Below are 6,038 nucleotides of genomic sequence, written 5' to 3' on the forward strand. Positions count from 1 at the left end.
GTAGCTGGTTCTGAACTGAGCCTCAGCCCTCCTCCGCCCCCCCCCCCTGTCCCCCCCCCCCCCCCCCCCCCCCATCCCTCCCAAAGAGAGTCCTAAAGAGACTGGCGGATAATCCTTACTACGTTTCTCCGTGCTGACCGGCAGGAACTGTTTGATCGTCTTTACTGGAAACCAAGCCTGGAGGTCCGAGCAAAGGAGGGCCTGTTGCTCTGCGGCAAGGGCCACTGGATCATAATTCAACAGTGAGTAAACGTGTAGGGAGGTGGCAAAGCAGAGGAAGAGAGCTGCTGGAGGAATTTTTAGTTTCAGTGCGGAGGAACTCCCCAACTTGGGGCTAAGCTCCTGAACCTCCAGAAGGACTTTAATTGGAGGGGTCCTGGTTTGTGCCTACAAAGCTCTCGCTGGACTGCGTTGCCTATTGCTCATAATCTTCCATTTTACTCGGCTGGCTGAGAGTCAACGATGAATCTCAGGAAAAGGAAGGGGAGGGGTAGGACCCTGACCTCCCCGAACTCAGTCCGTAACACCTTATGTTCAATTCCTGGCTCTGACCACAGACTTCCTGCATGACCACTTAATTATGGCGTGATACGCGCTTATATCCCACCCTCTGCCTTGCCTAAATTAAATTTATAAATTCTTCAGGGATAAGCTCTTCATCCAGAGGGCTAGTGCGGTACGGTCCTCTGATCTCCAATGGCAGCTGCAGTATCACTGTGATTACACAGTTATCAGCCAAGTTTACCAAGAAAGCGTGTAAGCGGAACTCAAAGACATGAAAAGTTACGGGGGAACTTGAGGCAGGAGGACAAGTGACTTGCGGCCCCAAGGTCAATACCCCAGGGATTATGTGCAAGACATTGCGACTTGAAGCCCTGCACTTAATTTTCCCCAGCAAGCACCCCTAAACCGGCCAGCCTTCCCTCAGCACTGTTTTTGAAATTGATGTGTTTCCAGGATCAGTTCGGGAGCCCAGATGCCTTAACTTTGTTAGCACAGGTGCAAACACTGAAACCAAAAAGCTCGGTGGAGGGCCAGGTAATGGAGACCATGTGGATTAGTCACTCCTATCCTGATGTTGGAGTCAGAGTGCTAATGATCACCATTTGTGAAATTTGCCAGAGAGAAGTGGCAATGTATCCCTCTGGGGCTTGCTATGTGTTCTGCTGTGGAATGAAACAGACATGAAATTGATGTGAATAATGCTGTGGCAAAACTGAATCACTTGAAGCCAGTCGTGGACTTTTATTCCAATTTCACAGCAACCCCAGAGCATTGATTTGTCATCTGGATATGACAAACTATCACCATCGCCCACTGAAATCTCAATTAAATCCACTGAAATATACGACTGATTATACTACCAATATCTGTGGTGTCCAAAAGTCAGGCGTCTGTTTTGAAAGCCAATCAGCTCGGGAAAAATTAGAAGTTGTTTTATAATTTTATTGTCATAGCAAGAGCAAAGCCACTCAGTCACAGACCAAACTCCATTGTGGCAAAGGGCCCTGTACAACAAATAGTTCAAGATATTAAGCAACCCCTGAATCCACTGAACAAGGGGTGTGTTTACATTCACATTTTTCCTTCTTTTCACCAGGTTTTTGTCTTCTCTCTCCCTTGTGCTGTGGGAGACCCAAAATAAAACAATAAATGGGTGAAATACATCAAAGCAAACAAACTTGAGTAAAATAAGTCCCCCTCTCTCCCCCTTCCTCCGCCCCACCGTCTGAATCTTTAGTTACAGTGATCTTGGGATAATAAATGCAGTGGTAGGTTTAAAAAAACACAAAACCTCTTTCAGAGACAGAAGGTGATTAAATTGATGGTGCCACTTAATCGATAGATTAACCTCGGTGCATAATGTTGGAATCCTGAGAGCTAACAGGAAAGAAAAAAAGCAGTTAGAATACGGGTTCTAGTTACGAAAGCCAGGCAGATGGAATCCCTGACTAGCACAGGGTGCAGATTTGCTGCGTGATAGAAAGCTGCGTCTACCAGTCATTTTCAGACGAAAAGAACACAAACTTTACACCCTGTATATGCGTTTGCATCCCCAGAGCACTTTATAACAGCTCGCGAGTTTTCATGCTGTGGCAGGGATTCGCTTGGGAAACCCTATAGATCATTGATAACTGGAAAAGAACCTGGTTTATTTCAGATACAATTGTTCAAGACTGTTAATTTCTTAGTTGGAGTCAGAGCAGATTCTCCCCATTCATGGAATTGCTCTTGCGTGCCGTATTGGGTAAGAGGACTGCAAGATGGCTGCAATTTGAAAAAGCTGTTGGACGGTTCAACTCCGGCCCAAGCTGCTTGCAACCTGAAGCCTGGTGCTCCAGAATAGCACTTAGAGGCCTTTAGTCAGGAGCAAGGGCTCATGACATCAACGCTCCACTTTCTTCCGAGCAGACTAACTCGAACGGCCACAACTCCTGGGGCAGAGGCGATAATGGGAGAACCAGCAGTCGCCGTTGAGTGTTTGAACGAAAGAACGACAAGGCAAACAGCACGGTTCTCTGGCTTCAATAGGAAGAGAGAGGTAACGTCCTCAATCTTCTGCCTTACCCGTAGCGTGATCCTTGCCCTGGAGGCCCCTGCAGAACCCTCTCTCCTAGAGGCGGTCTAGAGCCATCAGCCTGTGTCGCATGCTCCGTCACGTGTTCTCTCTTCCTATCTGTGTTTTAAGAAAAATGTCGTGCGCTATATCCTCTTTGAAGGGATCGCGCTAAACGTCTGGATTGAAAGAGGCAGGCGTTCTGCAAGGTCAGGTTATGGCACCATCCTCCCGGACTGGAAGAACTTTCCTCTTCCTGTGCTCTGACGTTCTTCTGCCCTCTACTTGTCTGTGAACCGCTCCAGTAACTTTGGTTGCCATGAATAGTAGCATTGGAGACTCTCAGCAGAAGACCAGGGCCCATTGTGCTGGAGCTGTAGTGACACCCCAGATCTGTCTTTCACTGTAGAGTTAACTCAGGTGAACATCCCGGGTCTAAGCACCCCTGGTGTCCTAGCTTCGGTGTGAGCAGCCAGAATGACAAAGCCCCCTGCCCGTCCTCCCAGGTGTTACGCTCATGCGATGTTTGTCGCTTGACTTCTGGGGGCACGCTCGTCCCCTGGGGCTTTTTGTTGTAGTGAGCTGAGCCACTCTACAGTTCTATTCCCAATAATTGTGGGAGAACTTGTCTTCCATGACGGCCTGGGCCACTGCTGGTGGAAATGGTGGAAGGCACTGAGGACTGTCCGCGGCTTCGAGGGATGCAGCCGGCGTTGTTGTGCAAAAACGAAGCAGGCGAACCTGCCCCCATGGAAAAGTGGCTCTTGATTTCCTATCCACACCCCCACCCAGGCCAGGAAGCCTGGGACAGAAAGCGCACCACCGAAACCGGGTGAGAGGGTTTTTTGTGTGTGGATGGAAAGAGAAGTTGGGGGTAACAACGTCATAAACCCAAGTTAAGCTCTGCAGTGAAACACTACTGCCCCACAGAACTCCACCCCCAAGGAAGCTTAACAGGCTGAAAGCCACTGGAATTCTGGCAAAACATCCCAGTCAACAACGTCTAAGAAGCCAGTGGTGGGCACCCGGCTTACTCCCTGCCGGGAATCTGCCTGCGGTCCTGTGCATTTGTTTTCTGTGTTTTGCGGTATCATGGTTAGTGGACTGTGGGCCGTCAAGATATTTGCTGGAGTTGACCGTTCCGGAGGCTTGCCTCCCACAGGCTCAACGTGGCCCGCGTTCCCGTTCCAGCCAATTGGGAGCCGCAGGAAGCGGCGAGGCGCGCAGAGACCTATTGGCCTGCAGCTCCATTAGGCCAAGGAACAGCCTGGATGGGGCTAAAAAGACTTGAGTTCCATAATCCCATGTTGTAGCGCTTCCCATCTCCTCACCTGGTTTGGTGTGCCACTGGGCATAATAACCTGTTGTTGACATGGACCGTTAAGAAGCAGATCTCCTGTACCAAAGATGGGCAAAATGGTTTAGCAGCAAGTATCATTAGGACAAGTTTCAAATCAAGTTGGTCACGTTGCAGAAAGAGTCCCAGAGACTAAGCAGTGACTAGTGCACCCCACCCGACCCCACGTGACCTCTGTTTGTAAGCACGAAGGAAGGGCTGGGGTGCTTCTAATGACAGCAGTATCACCTTTGCGCCTAGTGAATAGTATCACTCAGCGTAGCAAAATTGTCTCGGTGGGTGCAACTGGAGTCTCTTACTGTAAGTCATATTCCATTTAGTGGCAGAAGGGTCGGAAAGTTGATAGGTTGTGATTTTGGTTTTGTCTAATGGCGAATTTGCGTGAAATCTAACCTTGAACTCATAGGTATGAGTAACTTCCCTGGAGAAAGGAATGAGTGGATTTCCCCTCCTATCTGTTCCCATGGGGTCCCATGATACCTAGAGGGATTAAGAGAGTCTACATGTGCGTTATGTACTACTGCGAACAACGTGAAGCTCAAGCCTGAGAATAAGCCAGCACCACCAGAGCCATGCCTAGGCCAGAAAAAGAAAGTGATTTCATAGGCCAGCCCAATGAGTGGGCTTCTGCGTGCAGCCTCTGCAATCTGCATGGTCATGTAACAGGAACCCCCTGATCTGGGAGTACGGGGATGCCGTACTGTCCAGCCCCAGAACCAGCCTGCAAATCTGTAGAGCGTTCAGGTTGCCCACCTCCAAGCATTGAAGGCCCCCCAGCTGGAGTATGGAGAGGAAAATAACATGTGGAGTGATTAATTCTTGTTGACCTGAATAGCTTTTATCTCCAACTTTGTATATGAAACTGGAAAGGGGAGTTCCCTGGCTGCGGACAGTGGTGCCAACCACTCGGCTGGCCTGGGCTATGCCAGAGGTCCAAGAATGGTAGCGTGATTTGAATATTCCTTTCTGGCCCTAAAAATGTCTAAGCTGAAAACTTTGGTTGGTTTCTGAAGATCCCAAACCGTGACATTTGAAGCCATCGGGTGCCATGAAATAAGTCTCTGGTGTGACCCATGAGGCCACGGTGTGAGTTGCTCTGATCTGGCACTAGAAAAGCAACTTGCTCCACCTCTCCGGGAGGCTTTCTGACTGAATCCCCTATCCGGAACTTTTCGTCGTGTGAATTTTCAGAAAATAACTTCTTTCCCAGAACTCACGTAGGGTAGGGCTTTGTATAGAGGCTGTTGTGGCCACAAAGATCAGTTGTGACAACAACAACTTGATCACCCTCTCCGTTGTGATTTGAGGTTCTCGTGGTAGCTTCCTGACTATGAGATAAAAATCCTGAGCCAAGGGGTGCTTTAAAAAAAAAAAATTCTTGATCTGGTTAAAATAGGATCAGAGGAAAAAATAAACCATCAGTTGCTAGATCAGAATCGTGAGCCAGCCAAGAGTACTATTTCTTGTGAAATGCTGGTTTTATTTTCCTTAACCGTAATAGTCCTGTGTCAGTTGTGAATGTAGTTAGGTTTTATGTTCCTTGATGTACTTCTGTAGTTAAGGCATTGAAAATAGTTTCAGAGAAAAGGTAAGCGTAGACCCAGCGGAGAGATCACTAGACTTCTGAGACAAGGATCCTGGGTCTATCCTCCTCTAACCACTGGCCTGCTGGTGACCTGGGGCCAAATTCAATATACTCTTTGCTGCCTCAGTTTTCCCATGTAACAATGGAGTAGTGAGTCTGATCCTAACTTTGTGGCAAAAACATTATATGATATTCTTCAAGCAGAATCTGAGCATCGGAAAATATGCAGCCCCAAAGGTGAATGTTCAGAAAAAAGGTTCGAAATTGTAAATCAAAAGTCAAACTTTAGTGTACAAACTTCCAACAAAATATGGAACTGTGGCACGACTATAGTCCCTTTTGGGTTAGTTGTCCTTGCTTAGTTTGGGGACTGAGAACGAGTGATGCTGCGAATTTAGCCATGTCAGCAATTTGAAAATTTGAGCATGCAGGTTAGGACCATCTTTTTAATCAGTAGTACGCATATACAACGCGGTAAAAAAATGCGTTCTTGTGCATTATCTGAGTATCATTATATAAACCTTCGTGAATTCAACAAT

At 47.8% G+C, this 6,038-nt stretch overlaps 1 protein-coding gene across 6 annotated transcripts in view; it reads left to right on the forward strand.

The window, feature by feature from the left end:
- ATP13A2 (ATPase cation transporting 13A2) overlaps positions 1 to 6,038 on the forward strand; it is an 82,654-nt gene that overhangs the window by 30,563 nt on the left and 46,053 nt on the right. The window lies entirely within an intron of this gene.

Source organism: Chelonoidis abingdonii, chromosome 23 (genome assembly GCF_003597395.2).
Source record: "Chelonoidis abingdonii isolate Lonesome George chromosome 23, CheloAbing_2.0, whole genome shotgun sequence".
Classification (NCBI taxonomy): Eukaryota; Metazoa; Chordata; order Testudines; family Testudinidae; genus Chelonoidis; species Chelonoidis abingdonii.